This window comes from Sus scrofa, chromosome 16 (assembly GCF_000003025.6).
Source record: "Sus scrofa isolate TJ Tabasco breed Duroc chromosome 16, Sscrofa11.1, whole genome shotgun sequence".
Taxonomy (NCBI): domain Eukaryota; kingdom Metazoa; phylum Chordata; class Mammalia; order Artiodactyla; family Suidae; genus Sus; species Sus scrofa.
Genome location: NC_010458.4, coordinates 27957395 through 27974620, shown reverse-complemented (window position 1 = coordinate 27974620; position 17226 = coordinate 27957395). Strand labels below are relative to the sequence as shown.

The following is a 17226-nucleotide window of genomic DNA, read 5'->3' as shown; positions in this document are numbered from 1 at the left end:
GTGTGATTGACAGCCAAAGCTCTCAGGTCCCCGCCATTTAGGGTATAGTCTGAGACTGTGTGACCCAGGAGAGCTGCCACCGGTGAAACCCAAGCAAATGGAGCATCTCCTCAAGCTGGTCTGTGTGTCTGGTCCAGTAAGGGCATCATCCCCTGGACCACAGTACTAGGAAAGTCACATGAGGGCAGAAGCCATGTCTAGTGTATCCCTACGTCTAGTGTGTCCATCAGCCCATTGTGACAACTGGTACATTGAAGATACTCAGTGAATATTTGAACATAAAATATGCTTAATAAAGGATCCAGAATTCAGTAGCAACATCCTATGGTTGCAGCTGTAGCCACTGTGCTGGTAGATTCCAATCTACCTGGTACTTGGAAAGCAGGCATGCCTTGCCTTGGACTGAATTCTTAAGACTATTCAGGTGGAGGAGATAGAGAGGCCTTGAAAAGAAAATACTCTAGTTCTTGTGAATAAAGGTAAATTGATTCACAATCAATTGATTATAGGAATAAAAGAAATGTGATTGTGTTTATACCTCAAGTGTGGAGCAAGTCTTAGTGGTTGCTTAAGATATTATCTCAGCTAGAGAGATGGTGGAATAGAAGGACTAGAGCTCAACCTCTCTCCTAAAAACAACAAAGTTTACAACAAATGCTGAGCAATCTTCAACCAAATGGACCGCAAACCTTCAAAAAGATATCCTACTCCAGAAGACAAAGAGGAGGCCACATCAAGAGGTAGGAGGGGTGATTACATGATATAAGCAACCCCATACCTCCTGGGTGGGAAGCCCCACAGACTGGAAAGTAACTAGTTCACAGAGACTCACTTACAGGAGTGAGAGTTCTGAGCCCCACATCAAACTCACATGTGTGGGGATATGGCACTGGGAGAAAGAGCCTCCAGAGCATCTGGCATTGAAGGCCAGTGGGGCTTGTGTGCAGAAGCTCCAAGGCACTGGGGAAAACAGAGATCCCATTGTTAAAAGGCACACACAGACTTTAATGTGCACTGGCTTCCAGGGGAAAGCTAAGTCTCCATAGGAATCTGTGTCAAACCTGACTGCAGTTCTTAGAGGACCTCCTGGGAAAACAAGGGGTCAATTTGGCTTGTTGTGGGGGAAGCACACTGGAAGTAAAGCTCTTGGGAATATTCAGCAGCTTGCCTTTCTCTGGAGATGGCCATTTTGGGAAAATCTGGCCCCACCCATCAGCGCTGAGAAGCCCCAGGGCAAACAACAATCCAGGTGGATCACAGCCCCGCCCCTCAGCAAACTGGCTGCCTAAAGACCCCCAGGCACACAGCCACCTCTAATCCCATCCAGAGACAAAGCCCCACCCACCAGATGGATAGGAATCAGCTCCACCTGCCAGTGGGCAGGCATCAGTCCCTCCAATCAGGAAGCCTACAGCAAGCCCCCATACCAACCTCACCACAAGGGGGAGAGACACCAGAAGTAAGAGAGGCTACAACTCTATTATCTGTAAAAGGGTCACCACACCAAAAACCTATAAAAATGGACAGAGAACTATAATTCAGATGAAGGAGAAAGAAAACCCCCCAGAAAATCAGCTAAGTGATCAGGAGATTCTAAGCCTCCAGAAAAAAGACTTTAGACTGCTGATGCTGAAGATGATGCAAGACATTGGAAATAAACTGGAGACAAAGATGGATAACTTATGAATTCCTGTTGTGGCTCAGTGGTTAAAGAATCCGACCAAGAACCATGAGGTTGCGGGTTCGATCCCTGGACTTGCTCAGTGGGTTAAGGATCTGGTGTTGCCATGAGCTGTGGTGTAGGCTGCAGACGCAGCACGGCTTCTGCATTGCTGTGGCTGTGGCGTAGGTCGGTGGCTACAGCTCCGATTCAACCCCTAGCCTGGGAGATTCCATATGCCATGGGAGCGGCCTAAGAAATGGCAAAAAGACAAAAAAAAAAAAAAAAAAAAAAAAAAAGATGGATAACTTACAGGAAATACTGAGCAAAGAGATAAAAGATATAAAACTTAAACAAGAAGTGATGCAAAATACAATAACTGAAATAAAAAATTCATTAGAAGCAGCCAACAGCAGAATATGGGAGGCAGAAGAATGAATAGGTGAGGTGGAGGACAGACTAGTGGAATTTACGGATGCGGAACAGAAAAGAGAAAAAAGATTGAAGACAAATGAAGAGAGTCTCAGAGAACTCTGGGACAATGTTAAACACACCAACATCCATATTATAGCGGTGCCAGAAGGAGAAGTGAGAGAGATAGGGACAGAAAAAATATTCCAAGAAATAATAGCCAAAAACGTCCCTAACACAGGAAAGGAACCACTCACTCAAATCCAGGAAGTGCAATGAGTACCATATGAAATAAACCCAAGGAGGAATACACTGAGACACATATTAATCAAACTGACCAAAATTAAAGACAAAGAGAAAATCTTGAAAGAAGCTAGGGAAAAGAAACAAATAACATACAAGGGGACACCGATAAAGTTATCAGCAGATTTTTCAGCAGAAACTCTGCAGGCCAGAAGGGAGTGGCATGATACACTTAACGTGATGAAAGGAAAAAACCTCCAACCAAGATCACTTTACCCAGCAAGGCTCTCATTCAGATTTGAAGGAGAAATCAAAAGCTTCACAGATAAGCAAAAGCTAAGAGAACTCAGCAACACTAAACCAACTTTACAACAAATACTAAAGGAACTTCTCTAGGCAGAAAAGACAAGACAGCAACAGGAAACAAAAATACCACAAATGACAAGGCTCACCAGTAAAGGTATATATACAGTAAAGATAGGAAATCATCCATGCACAATTATGCCGCCAAAATCAGAAATCGTGAGAAGAGGAGGGTACAAACGCAGGACACTGGAGATGCACTTGCAATTAAGAGACCAACAACTTAAAACAATCTCTTATATATATAGACTCTTCTATCAAAACTTCAGAATAACTGCAAACCAAAAATCTACAATTGATACACAAATAAGAAACATCAACTCAAATACAACACTAAAGAGAGTCATCAAACCACTAAAGGAGAGAACAAGAGAAGAAGGGAAGAAAAAAGAGCAGCAAAACAAACCCAAAGCAGTTAATAAAATGGCAATAAGAACATACATATCAATAATTACCTTAAATGTTAATGGACGAAACGCCCCAACCAAAAGACATAGACTGGCTGAATCGATACAAAAACAGGACCCATGTATATGCTGTCTTCAAGAGACCCACTTCACTTCTAGGGACACATACAACTTGAAAGTGAGAGGATGGAAGAAAATATTCCATGCAAACGGGAACTCAAAAGAAAGCTAGAGTAGCAATACTCATAACAGACAAAATAGACTTTAAAATGAAAAATATTTTCAGGGACAAGGAGGGTCCCTACATAATGATCCAAGGATCAATCCAAGAAGAAGATATAACAATTTTAAATATCTACACACCCAACTTAGGTTCACCACAATACATAAGGCAACTGCTAAGAACCTGAAAAGGACAAATCGACAATAACACAATCATAATGGGGGACTTTAACACCCCACTGACAGCAATGGATAGATCATCCAGACAGAAAATCAATAAGGAAACACAGGCCCTGAATGAAGCATTAAACCAGACGGACTTTAGGTATTTATAGGACATTCCATCCAAAAGCAACAGAATACACATTCTTCTCAACTGCACATGGAACATTCTCTAAGACTGATCGCATCCTGGGCTACAAATCCAACCTCAGTAACTTTAGGAAAATTGAATAATATCAAGCATCTTTTCTGACCAAATGCCATATGATTGGAAATCAACAACAAGAAAAAAACTGCAAAAAACAAACACGTGGAGACTAAACAACATGCTACTAAACAATCAATGATCCCTGAAGAAATCAAAGAGGAAATTAAAAATACCTAGAAGCAAATGACAACAAAGATACAACACTCCGAAACCTATGGGATGCATCAAAAGCCATTCTAAGAGGAAAGTTTATAGCAAGACAAGCCCACCTCAGGAAACAAGAAAAAGCTCAAATAAACAAGCTAACTTTACATCTAAAGCAGCTAGAGAGAGAAGAACAGACAAGACCTAAATTTAGTAGAAGGAAAGAAATCATATAGATCAGAGAAGAAATCAATGAAATAGAAATGAAGAACACCATAGAAAACCCTGAGGTTGCAGGTTCAATCCCTGGCCTTGCTCAGTGGGTTAAGGATCCGGCATTGCCATGAGCTGTGGTGTAGGTCACAGATGCAGCTCAGATCCCATGTTGCTGAGGCTCTGGCATAGGCCAGCAGCAACAGCTCTGATTAGACCCCTAGCCTGGGAACCTCCATATGCCATGGGAGTGGCCCTAGAAAAGGCAAAAAGACATTAAAAATAAAAGACAATAAAGAAAACCATAGAAAACATCAATGAAATGAAAAGTTGGTTCATTGAAAAGATCAACAAAACTGATAAAGCCTTAGCCAGACTTATCAAGAAAAAAAGAGAGAAGAGTCAAATCCATAAAATTAGAAATGAAAAAGGAGAACTAACAACAGACATCACAGAAACACAAAGGATCATAAGAGACTACTACATGCAACTCTACGCCAATAAAATGGAAAACCTAGAAGAAATGGACAAATTCTTAGAAAGGTACAATCTTCCAGACCAAACCAAGATGAAATAGAAAAGATGAATGGACCAATCACAAGTACTGAAACTGAAACTGTGATTTAAAAACTTCCAACAAACAAAAGTCCAGGACCAGATGGCTTCGCAGGCGAATTCTATCAAACATTTAGAGAAGAGCTAACACCTCTCCTTATGAAACTATTCCAAAAAATCGCAGAGGAAGGGACACTCCCAAACTCATTCTATGAGGCCACCATCACCCTGATACCAAAACCAGACAAAGATACCACAAAAAAAGAAAACTACAGGCCAATTTCACTGATGAACATACAAACAAAAATCCTCAACAAAATACTAGCAAACTGCATCCAACAATACATTGAAAGGATTGTACATCATGATCAAGTGGGATTTATCCCAGGGATGCAAGGGTTCTTCAATATCCGCAAATCCATCAGTGTGATACACCACATTAACAAACTGAAGAAAAAAAACCATATGATCCTCTCAATAGACGTGGAAAAAGCCTTTGACAAAAATCCAACACCCATTTCTGATAAAAACCCTTCAAAAAGTGGGCGCAGCGGGAACCTACCTCAACATAATAAAGGCCATATATGACAAACCCTCAGCGAACATCATTCCCAATGGTGAAAAGCTGAAAGAATTCTCGAAGAGATCAGGAACAAAAGAAGGATGTCTGCTCTCACCACTACTCTTCAACATAGTTTTGGAAGTCCTAGCCATGGCAATCAGAGAAGTCAAAGAGATAAAAGGAATCCAAACTGGAAGGAAGACGTAAAACTATCTCTATTTGCAGATGACATGATACTATACCTAGAGAATCCTAAAGACTCTACCAGAAAACTGTTAGAGCTCGTCCATGAATTTGGCAAAGTCGCCAGATACAAAATTAATACACAGAAATCGATGGCATTTCTATATACTAACAATGAAAGATCAGAAAGAGAAATTGGGAAGCAGTCCCATTTACCATCGCATCCAAAAGAATCAAATACCTAGGAGTAAACCTACCTAAAGAGACAAAAGACCTGTACTTGGAAAACTAGAAGACACTGATGAAAGAAATCAAAGATGACACAAACAGATGGAAAGACATACCATGCTCTTGGACTGGAAGAGCCGATATTTCAAAATGACTATACTACCCAAGGCAATCTACAGATTCAGTGCAATCCCTATCAAATTACCAAGGACATGTTTCACAGAACTTGAACATAATATTTTAAAGTTTGCTGGAAGCACAAAGACCCAGAATAGCCAAAGATATCCTGAACAAGAAAAATGGAGCTGGAGGAATCAGGCTCCCAGACTTCAGACTATACTACAAAACAACATTCATCAAAACCATATGGTACTGGCACAAAGACAGAAATATAGATCAGTGGAACAGGATAGAAAGCCCAGAATTAAACCCATGCACCTACAGCCAACTAATCTATGACAAAAGAGGCAAGAATATACAATGGAGAAAAGACAGTCTGTTCAACAAATGGTGCTGGGGAAACTGGAGAGCCACATGGAAAAGAATGAAATTAGAACACTCCCTCTTAACAACACACACAAAAATAAACTCAAAATGGATTAAAGTCCTAGATATAAGACCAGATATTATAAATCTCTTAGAGGAAAACATAGGCCAAAAACTCTCCAACATAAACAACAGCAACATCTTCTTAGATGGACCTCTTAGACTAATGACAGTAAAAACAAAAATAAACAAATGGGACTTAATTAAACTTTTTTTTTTTTTTTTTTTTTTTTTTTGTCTTTTTGCTATTTCTTTGGGCCGCTCCCGTGGCATATGGAGGTTCCCAGGCTAGGGGTCGTATCGGAGCCACAGCCACTGGCCTACGCCAGAGCCACAGCAACGCGGGATCCGAGCCGCGTCTGCAACCTACACCACAACTCACAGCAACGCCGGATCGTTAACCCACTGAGCAAGGGCAGGGACCGAACCCGCAACCTCATGGTTCCTAGTCGGATTCGTTAACCACTGCGCCACGACGGGAACTCCAAGGACTTAATTAAACTTAAAAGTTTCTGCACAGCAAAGGAAACCTTAAACAAAATGAAAAGACGACCCACAGAATGGGAGAAAATCTTTGCAAATGAAGCAACTGACAAGGGATTCATCTCCAAAATGAGCAGCTCCATACCAAACAAACAACCCCATTAAAAAATGGGCCGAAGATCTAAACAGACAGTTCTCCAAAGAAGACATACAGATGGCTGAGAAACACATGAAAAGATGTTCAACATCACTCATTATTAGAGAAATGCAAATCAAAACCACTCTGAGGTACTACCTTACACCAGCTAGAATGGTCATCATCCAAAAGTTTACAAACAACAAGTGCTGGAGAGGGTGTGGGGGAAAAAGGAACCCTAGTACACTGTTGGTGGGATTGTAAATTGGTGTAACCACTGTGGCAAACAGTATGGAGATGCCTCAGAAAACTAAACATAGAACTACCATCTGATCCCGCAATCCCATTCCTGGGCATCTATCCAGAGAAAACCATGACTCGCAAAGACACATGTACTCCAATGTTCATTGCAGCACTATTTGCAATAGCTGAGACATGGAAACAACCTAAATGTCTATTGACAGAGGAGTGGATCTAGAAGAAGTGGTACATATACACAAAGGAATATTACTCAACCATTAAAAGGAAAGAAATACCGGCATTTTTAGCAACATGGGAGGACCTAGAAATTATCATGCTAAGTGAAGTCAGCCATACAATGAGACACCAACATCAAATGCTTTCACCGACGTGTGGAATCTGAAAAAAGGACAGACTGAACTTCTTTGCAGAACAGATGCTGACTCAACAGACTTTGAAAAACTTATGGTTTCCAAAGGAGATAGTTCAGGGGTTGGGGGGATGTACTGGGTTTGAGGGATGGAAATGCTATAAAACTGAGTTGTGATGATTGTTGTACAACTATAAATGTAATAAATTCATTAAGTAATAAAAAAATTATAAAAAAGATATTATCTCAACTACCTGAACTTTGGAGATCATGAGTAATTAGCAAGGTCTTGATTTCCTGAATGGACAAGCCCAAACAAGGGTTATTTCAACTGGTGTAACCCTTAATATGACTGCATCAATTTTTGTGTCATATATAGTTCCTTCATCCAAAATGGGCTCCAGTTACCTTCCAAAGGACATTTCTAGTTCCCCAACTGAATCTCAAAATCAGGCCAATTTTCCCATATTTCAGACTGAGAAATCAGAGGCAGTGAAGATGGAGCAGATATTATGCATTATTTGGAGCTAATCTACTTATAACTATATATAATTATAATTCAAATAAAATATTAGTTTTAATAATTTTGCATGAATTTTGTGGTGCTAGCAATTACTATTTAAAATATACACAAAGCTTAGAAACTGTATGTAAATGTTTTTTTCTGTTAAAGTATAGTTGATTTATAATATTGTGCCAATCTCTGCTATATGAATCTGTTTTTTATAAATCAAACATTCCCCCAAACCAGGTCATTATTCAGTTTATTTTTATAAGTTGAATTCAATTTTAAATGAAGTAGGACCTAAAGAAACTTCTCCAAAAGATTAGATAAAACAAAAATTTTAAAGCTAATGTTGATATTTGATTTTTTGGTTTGTGTAGCATTATGTGGTAGAAAAAGCACTGGCTCATTTTGGTCAGAGAGGCCTTGATTGGAATCCTTACATAGAATGTTGGTTTGTTTGGAGATAATAAAACTAGTCTCAAAGGTTTGTTGTTGTGAAGTCAGAGAAGAAGTGACAGCAGAAGAATGATCTCTCTGAGAAGAAGTGTGTGTGTGAGAAACTCCAAGCCACCGTGCTGGCTTAGAAGATGGAGAAAGAGCACAAGTCCATGAATGTGGGTAGCCTCTAGAAGCTGGAAGGGTAAGGAAGAAATCAGATGTCCCTCCACAGCCTCCAGAAGGAATGCGGCCCAGCAGACAACTTAATTTTTGCACAGTGAAACTGATTTCAGACTTGAGACCTCCAGAACTTTAAGATAATAAATTTCTGCTAAGTCATTTAAAAAAAATTGTTATGGAGGTTTAATGTAAAGCACAGTGCTGGCTACCTAAGAGGTGCTTAGTTACTATGAGTTCTTTTGGCAGAGGAAGACTGCATTCTGATGTGGGACAAACTTTCAAAAGTGAAGGTATTCTCTCCAACTCCACTTTCACTTTCCGATTACTAGCACTTGACACCTATTAGACATCATAATCTGGCCTCAGCCATGCAATGGAGAATTAGGGAAAGACCTATCTTGTGCTTCAGAAAGAATAACTAAGAGGAGAGCAGTGTTCTCACAAGGGCAGAGTGGTGCACTGTACCACTTATGCTTAATACTGATGATGCTAAAGACATGTCTGTACCAATTACGCCAGTAAACCCAAACTAACTTCAGTATGAGATGTTAATTTCATGCTGAATATTTCCCAGATCGCGTGAACCTGAAATGCATTCTTCCTTTATATTTTTGAGAATTTATATAAGCCCTTAATTTCCTTTAAACCAATTAAATAGAGCTCATTTATAAATTCATTTTGATAATACTATCCAGAAGTAAATACATATGCATAGGAAAACATACATTTATAAAGACACAGAGATCTCACAGTTTTCTTGCTTGAGTTTAAAAAAGCCCCTTTTCCTTTTTTTTTTTGATAATCACAGAAATTGGAGATAGTCTGGAAAATACAGGAGTTTCTGAGAGCCCAGGTAGGACATTTACATCTCAAAGGCACAGGGGGAGAAATGCAAGTTCCTCCTAGAAAGCCAACTACCACTAACTGCAAATGCAAAAAACAATACTGAAGTGTCAAAAGAGCCCCAATCTTGGCCACTTTCAGGGTGAGATTTCCTTCAGTTCCCAAATAGACAATTCAGTTTAAACAAATACGTTAATACACAAGAATACATATCAATGACTCACATTCACACACATCACTTCCAGATGAACTCGAATCAACATCTAAATATGAGGACACTCTAACTGAAACCAAACAAAGCCAGGCTGGGCTCGTGGGTACAAAAGCCCTTCTGTCCTCCATTTCTTATTCTTAGGAAATGGGCCGCATTCAGCCGCCAAGACCTTCCCTGAGTTCCTAGGGACAGGTTCAGATAGCTGCTGACCAGGAAAGGGAGAGGATGCAAAGACAAGGGAGGAACAGTCAAGGACAGCTTAGAGTCCTTCCTTGTCCTCCTCCCTGGCTTAACTGCACCCTAAACACAATCACCCATAAGCTAAAGATTAGACACCCTGAGTTAATAATCTTTAACCTGTGACATTTTTCAGGAACTTTCCTAGTTGTTCTAATCTCTGATCAATATGCCCTTTTTGCAAGTACTGTTATTCTAGGCAATAACTCAGAAGACCACCATACTGATATCTCCTGACTCCAGTTTGATGACTAAGATTTCCCCAAAGAAAGAAGAATGCATGTTTGTCCCAATCCTGATTCCTATCTGAAAACCTGTTTTTCTCCTTTTTACTATAAAACTCCTCTCAATTCTTTCTAATGGAGGGGCACAGTCTTTAGGGTATTAGCATGCTGTGACCCTGGCAAAGCAATAAAGCTATTTTTTCTCCTTTTCCCAAAACTCTTGTCTCTGTGTTTCAATTTGGCACCCGCAGACAGAGGCCGAATTTAGAGAGCCATTAGGGGCCACTGTTCTCTGGATCCCAAGCAGTACTGAGGCCAAGCAATGTTACAGTAAAATATCATTTTTCCTTTTACAGGAGCATAGCTGAAAATCTCCCAGTTTTACAAAATACACCGTTGAGCACTGCAAGATGGAATAGAGCTCTGACTGCCCATTATTCATTCACATGGCCAGTGTTACTGGAAACAAATAAGAAGATCAGTATCTGGTGGCCTCTCAAGGTTGCAATTGCCTAGCATGAGAATGGAAGAAGGTTTCCTACATGCCATTCCAGATGGGGGTGCAGATGAGCCTAGGTCTAACAGGGAGTTTCTTCCCACTTCCCAACTCAGGCAGTGCTAGGTGGCCAAGGGACTCCTAGACCCAGAGGGAAAATCCAATTAAAGTAGCACTCTGCTCAAAACCAGTAGCCAGGCTAAAAAGGAATATTTCATCAAGGCAATCCAGTAGGGAAGAATACCCTGGTATTGTCCCATGTGAGGTTCTGCCACTTCCCAGAGACAGGTCTCAGACCAGACCAAACCAGGACCAGGCCTTGTTTCCTTCACCACAGAAGGGAAAGCGCCATGGGCCAGTGATGCCTGGTTACTGGCAAGCACTGGGGGCTGTCCTTGAGACAAAGGTACTCAGAAGCTGCTGGATAGGATAGTAAGATGTATCAATATTGGTTCATTCATAGTGACAAATGAGCCATATGTAGGATATTAACAATAAGGGAATCTGGGTGTGGAGTATTGGGAGCTCTTTTACACAATATTTGCAACTTTCCTGCAAATGTAAAATTAACCGAAAGTAAAAGTGTGTTTTAAAAATTGAGAGAGTAGGGGAGTTCTCTTGTGGCTCAGTGGTTTAAGGATCCGGTGTTGTCACTACAGCAGCTCAGGTTGCTGCTGTGGTATGGGTTCGACCCCAGGTCCAGGAACTTCCACATGCCGCAAGTATAGCCAAAAATAAAAAACCATAAATTCTTTTTTTAATAAAAATTAGAAGAGTAGATTTTCTTAGCCAAATTCTCACTTTTCCCAAAAGTCTCTTTAGCTTTGGTTTCACTCAATCGTATCTCTTCCTTCTTTGTGTCAAGGACTGAAAATTCTAGTTCACCCACCTGTCTTTGAGATAGTGCCTTCAATTTCTCTTCTTGCCCTTCATTTGCTCCCATGTCACCCTAGGATATCAGACCAGTTTTCCCATTCCCTGACTGGTGGGTGCAGGTAGGCTGCTGCCAAAGGCTGGACAAGACAGGGCAGGTCGGGACTGGGGATTTACTATCATGTCAACAACTCAAAATTGTCACCTTAAATAGCATAACTTTCTTCTCAGAGCAAAGATTATTTCTCTGAGGAACTGTGAAAACAAGCCATCACTCTCATTTTAGGCATTTAAAAAATCTTGGAATTTAAGAATATGGTAGGAACTCTAAAAATCGTGTGGCTCAAACCTCTCATTTTAAAGGTTAAGAATGTGGGGGAAAGAATCTGAAAGAGAATGGATCTGGGTCCTGGTATAACTGAATCACTTCGTTGTACAGCAGAAATTATCACAGCATTGTAAATCAACTATACTTCAACAAAACTTTAAAAAAAATGGGAAAAAGGGGAGTTCCCGTCATGGCGCAGTGGTTAACGAATCCGACTAGGAACCATGAAGTTGTGGGTTCGGTTCCTGCCCTTGCTCAGTGGGTTAACGATCCGGCGTTGCCGTGAGCTGTGGTGTAGGTTGCAGACGCAGCTCGGATCCCATGTTGCTGTGGCTCTAGCGTAGGCCAGTGGCTACAGCTCTGATTCAACCCCTAGCCTGGGAACCTCCATATGCCGAGGGAGCGGCCCAAGAAATAGCTAAAAAAAAGACAAAAAAAAAAAAAAAAAAAAAAGGCAAAAGAAACAAATACAACAGTATTTGTTCTCAAGGAGGACCAACCTAGGGATGTGTGGAAAATAACAGCAACATGTGGAATAACTGTAATTAAGAAAGAGTATAAATGAGCCATATGAGGTATAAGGTAGTGAAGAGGGAGGCACATCTTCCAGTTAGGGATATCAAGAAAGAATTCATGGATGGGGCTATCATTCGTGGTGGACTTTGGAGGATGGATGGGGATTCTGTTGGATAGACATGGGACTGGGGAGAGACATTCTAGGCAGAAGAAGAGCACAAGTCAAGTCAGAAATGTAGGAAAGTACAGATTGCATTGGAGGAGAGTAAATCACTATGAATGAACCAACATTGATACATCTTACTATCCTATCCAGCAGCTTCTGAGTACCTTTGTCTCAGGGACAGCCCCCTTCCTTCTGACTTCTTCCCAACTCCATGTTTATGATCAGTGTCCTGAGCATGACTTGACTTCCTGGGTAATTAAGCTAGAGGGTGAGTCATGTAGACTTTGAGGGCTGTCGTCCCTTTCATACTATAGATAGTAGGCTGGCATTCTGATTGTATGTTTCATAAACTTGGTAAATGTTGTGTACACCTCAGCAAGGTGATAAAAGGAATTTGGTGAGCCCACGAGGCAAGCACCAAACCAGATCTATGGTAAGGTTCCCCAGAGGGAATAAATGCTGTCTGCTGAGGCTTCTTGGGAGAAATTACCTACCTTCCCTTCTTTGACATCTACCACCCTGCCCTGGTCCACCCTATCTTTGAGCACGATTGTGATTTTTATATGTAATAGTGGGAGGGACTTGGGTTTTGACATCAGTAGGCCTAGATTTAAATCCTAGCTTTGCTACCTTGTAATTAACTTGGAACATGTTACCCAAGGTCAGCGCCTTGGTTTCCAAATTTGTAAATTGAGGTTTATTCATTGGGGTTAACTGGAGGGATAATGTAGATAAGACACTTATTAGAATTTCTGAAAATAGTAGATGCCCAGTAAACTCTCTTTATGGATGTTGATGAGTGAGCAGTAGATTACTCTCAGGATCTCAGAGTGGGAAGGGCATTCCACTGAAGTCACTCCTTTTCCTCCCAACAGTACAGAGAAAATTTTGCACTCTACTCTATTAACACTCCTTTGCCCTGAAAAACATAGCAGCACAAGGGAGGTTTCATTGTTATTAACCATAATTTCAACCTACTTTATCATTCTGCTTTTTTTTTTTTTTTTTTTTTAATGACTGCATCCACAGCACATGGAAGTTCCTGGGCCAGGGATCAAATCTGAGTCAGAACTGCAACCTGCGCCTTGGCTGCAACGCTGGATCCTTAACCCACTGGGCTGTGCTGGGGATCCAATTGGGCCTCCACAGAGAGAAGCCCGATCATTAATGCACTGTGCCACAGCCAGAACTCCTGTATTATAATTGATAATTGTCCTACTTAAAAAATACCTCTTGGAGTTCCCGTGTGGCTCAGCAGAAATGAATCTGAGTAGCATCCATGAGGACGCAGGTTCTTTCCCTGGCCTCGATCAGTGGGTTAAGGATCCAGCATTGCTGTGAACTGTGGTATAGGTTGAAGACAAAGCTCGGACCTTTGCTGCTGTGGCTGTAGCACAGGCCAGCGGCTACAGCTCCAGTTCGACCCCTAGCCTGGGAACCTCCATATGGGTGTGGCCCTAAAAAGACAAACAAACAAACAAACAAGCACCCCATACACCTCTCAATGTTCTTGAATGGTAGTAACCCTTTCTGGGGTGAGAAGGGCAGGAGGTAAAACCCTAGAGGGGAGTAGTGCTGGGTGGGAGTGCTAAATCAGTAGGGTTTTTGATCAAGTTCTCATTAAGAACTCTCAGAGGTGGGGTGATAAGGAAGTTCTGGAGAGAGAAGAATTTCTCAGTGGTAACCACAGACCCACTCTGGAGTGCAACAGTAGACTTGTACTAGTGTCAATCTGCAGTCAGGTAGGGACTGAACCCTGAGACTCCCTCGGCTTCTGAATTGTGTAGGATCATAGGAGTTCCTCATATCATGCAGAGCAAAGAAGACAGCTGAAACTTTGGCTGGCACTGTTGAGGGGGTTTGCTGCAGAAGGGGCTGAGTGAACCTAATAGTGGGCTGCTGTTGGGCTTCTGGGTGCAGACTACTGGGTAGAGCATCAAATGAAAGCCATAGTGAGCTTTGGAATTCTGCAGTACGAGACAGCCTCAAAGCCAAGGCCAAGTCCCAGTCAGCAAAGGGAAGCCAGTACAAGAACCACAACTAGGGCTGAGCTCCCTCTTCTGATATAACAATAACCCATTCAACTTTTGCCAAATAAAAGGGCCTCAGGAGAAATAGTCCAGGAGTTCTCTTGTGGTGCAGCGAATTAAGGATCCAGCATTGTTACTGCAGCAACTTGCTGTGGCACAGGTTCAATCCCTAGCCCAGGAACTTCCACATGCCATAGGCACAGCCAATTAAAAAAAAAAAAAAAAAGCCCTGATAGGGAACTAAACTTTGAACTGACAGAATAGTTAGGCAAAATAAAGCTGTTTAAACCTGAAGAGAGATAGCTTTAACTGACACATTTGAAGATTCCTCTTGTCCCATCTTTTCCTACCATTTATCAAGTAAGATAGAGGCTGGAAAGTCAACTCTTTGCTGTGTTTATTATTCTCTCCTCCATCTTTAGACTATAAACTGCATCTGTCTTTCAGTTGCGTCTTCCTACTGTCTAGCTTGAATGGGAGCCACAAATGGGAGCTGCATATGTGGGTTTACATTTTTTAGCAGCCACACTAAAAACTTAAAAAACAGATAAAGTTAATTTTAATATTGTATTTTACTTAACCCAATGTAACTAAAATACTGTTACAAGGAGTAATTAATGTAAAAATTATTAGAGATAGTTCCCTTTTTTGGTAATTAAGTCTTTAAAATTTGGTGTGTAGTTTCCACTTACAGTATAGCTCACTTTGGAATAGCCACCCTTTAAGTGTTCAGGAATAATATGTAGCTAGTAGTTGCCTTATCGGATAGCACAGGTTAGCACAATCTGTCACAGAGTAAAAAGTAAATGTGCGTTCAATGGGTGAATTTATAACGCTAAATGTTATCATTACATCTTGAGAAACTTTTGTTCCTTTCAGAGTAGGGCAGAATAATAAATTATACTTTCTCTTTGATGTATGGCAGCCACAGTGCTTTACTAGTACTACGTGGCATTAAATCTAGAAACAATATAATGAAACATACATATTAACATATCTTAAAAGTGCACATTCAAGTATGACATGCTTATGTTAAAGTGTAGCTCCAAAAAACTTGCAGCCCCTGCCAAAATAAATATAGGTATATTTTGTCCTCAGTTGCATGGACCCTAGCTAATATTTGTGTAGACTGGTATAATCCATAATCTGGTATAATTCTATATTCCACAGAATAGAAAAGGCTTATTTTTAAAAGTTCACTTGAGATGTTCTATATTTAATTACTAATCCATTTTGTTGTCTGTTGCTTGACTTCCCAATAACCAAAAACCATGCTCACCTTGTTTCACTGGAGATTAATTTGATCAAAAAGACAATCTGAACCTGTGGGAATTTCCTGTTGTGCAAGATGATAATAAGACTATCTGGCTAATCATTTCGTATTTTGTACTCCTGGGGTTGGAACTGTTATCCCTTTCTAAGGACAAAGCCTTATCTTCTTTCTAGTGGTTGTCCTTAATACCTTTCAATGCATTTTAACATGCTAAGAATGTTTAAATCTGCCCTCAGAACTGGTGTTGGTCACAGTCAAGCAGTGTTTCTCTCTTTTTATCACCTACTTTACGAAGGTATTAATGATATTGATTCTGGAATAGAATGTCATGGGCAACGCTGTGGAGTATTACCATTATCAAGTGGTCCTCTCTCCCAAATAATTTATGCCACTACTTCATAGTGGCTCCATTACCAATATATTTTGCCACTTTCCTAAGAATGTCTCTTACTAGGTTAGTATCTATAGCGGATAATGAATTTCACATAATAGAAGTTGTGTGCTGCATAGAATCATCAAAGTCCTCTTATCAACTGCTTTTCTGGGTCATAATGAAACTGAGGAGGAGAGAGAGACAGAAACAACTCTGAACCTCTCATGGTCTCCCATCAAGACTAAGTACTACCATTTCTCTATCTGAGATGAGGCAGAGTCTAATTTAAGGCCATAATTGTCCTCCTTTGGATTCTCCCAGTGCTTGAGTGATTTCCTCCAGCTTGACATGCTCCTCTATATTTTCTGAGGAAACTAGGTAGTCAATACCCTGTGGACTTACTGAGAATTTGGGGCCCTTTTCCTTCTTTCAACAACCTTTTATTAGTCAAGTACCACATAAACTCAGAAGATAGTGAGAAATGGGCCAGATGGAGCCCATTCCCTCAGAGTGTATGGGCTAGCAAAAATCCCAGAATAAGGACCTACTCCCTGCTTAGGCAAGGCCCCTTACCCTCTTCACTGGTGTCTAACCCCAAACCATCACATTTTAGTTTTAATTAGGAAGAACTGTCCCAATAATACAGTTAAGGGAGTTTTGTATAGACGTGACACTACTGAGTATCTGCAAATCTGGTATTTAGAACCTGTTATGTAAATATTTGCCAATTTACAAATTTTAGTGACATATTCTGCTCCAACTTGTAATGCTGGAGCACTTGGCTGCTCTGGGAAACTAGAAAACGTTAAGATTGAACTAAAATCAAGTATTTCAGAAATCTTATAGGCGAATCCTAGCTCTGGTTGCTAGGCAACCTGACAGACTCGTCGACAAGGAAGACTTGCCTCCCTCACTTGACCATCTCGCCCCAGTGGTGGGACGCGAAGGTTTCATTGGCCCGCATCTCTACTCACACGGCTCCAATTGGGTGGAGAACCTCTCACTCCGCTCCTGTTGGTTCTCGCCGTGTCTCGCCGCTCTGTCATTGGTAGGCCGGCTCTCGGGCCACCACACGTCACTCTCTCACCCCACTTCCTTGCCCTCTGGCTTTGTCCCCGCCCCTTCCCCCGC

At 41.0% G+C, this 17226-nt stretch overlaps 1 long non-coding RNA gene across 1 annotated transcript in view; it reads right to left on the bottom strand.

The window, feature by feature from the left end:
- LOC106508153 overlaps positions 1–17192 on the bottom strand; it is a 41209-nt gene extending 24017 nt beyond the window's left edge. Inside the window, exon 1 of the long non-coding RNA XR_001304747.2 lies at positions 17070–17192. This is a non-coding gene — a long non-coding RNA (uncharacterized LOC106508153). The remainder of the gene's footprint in view (positions 1–17069) is intronic.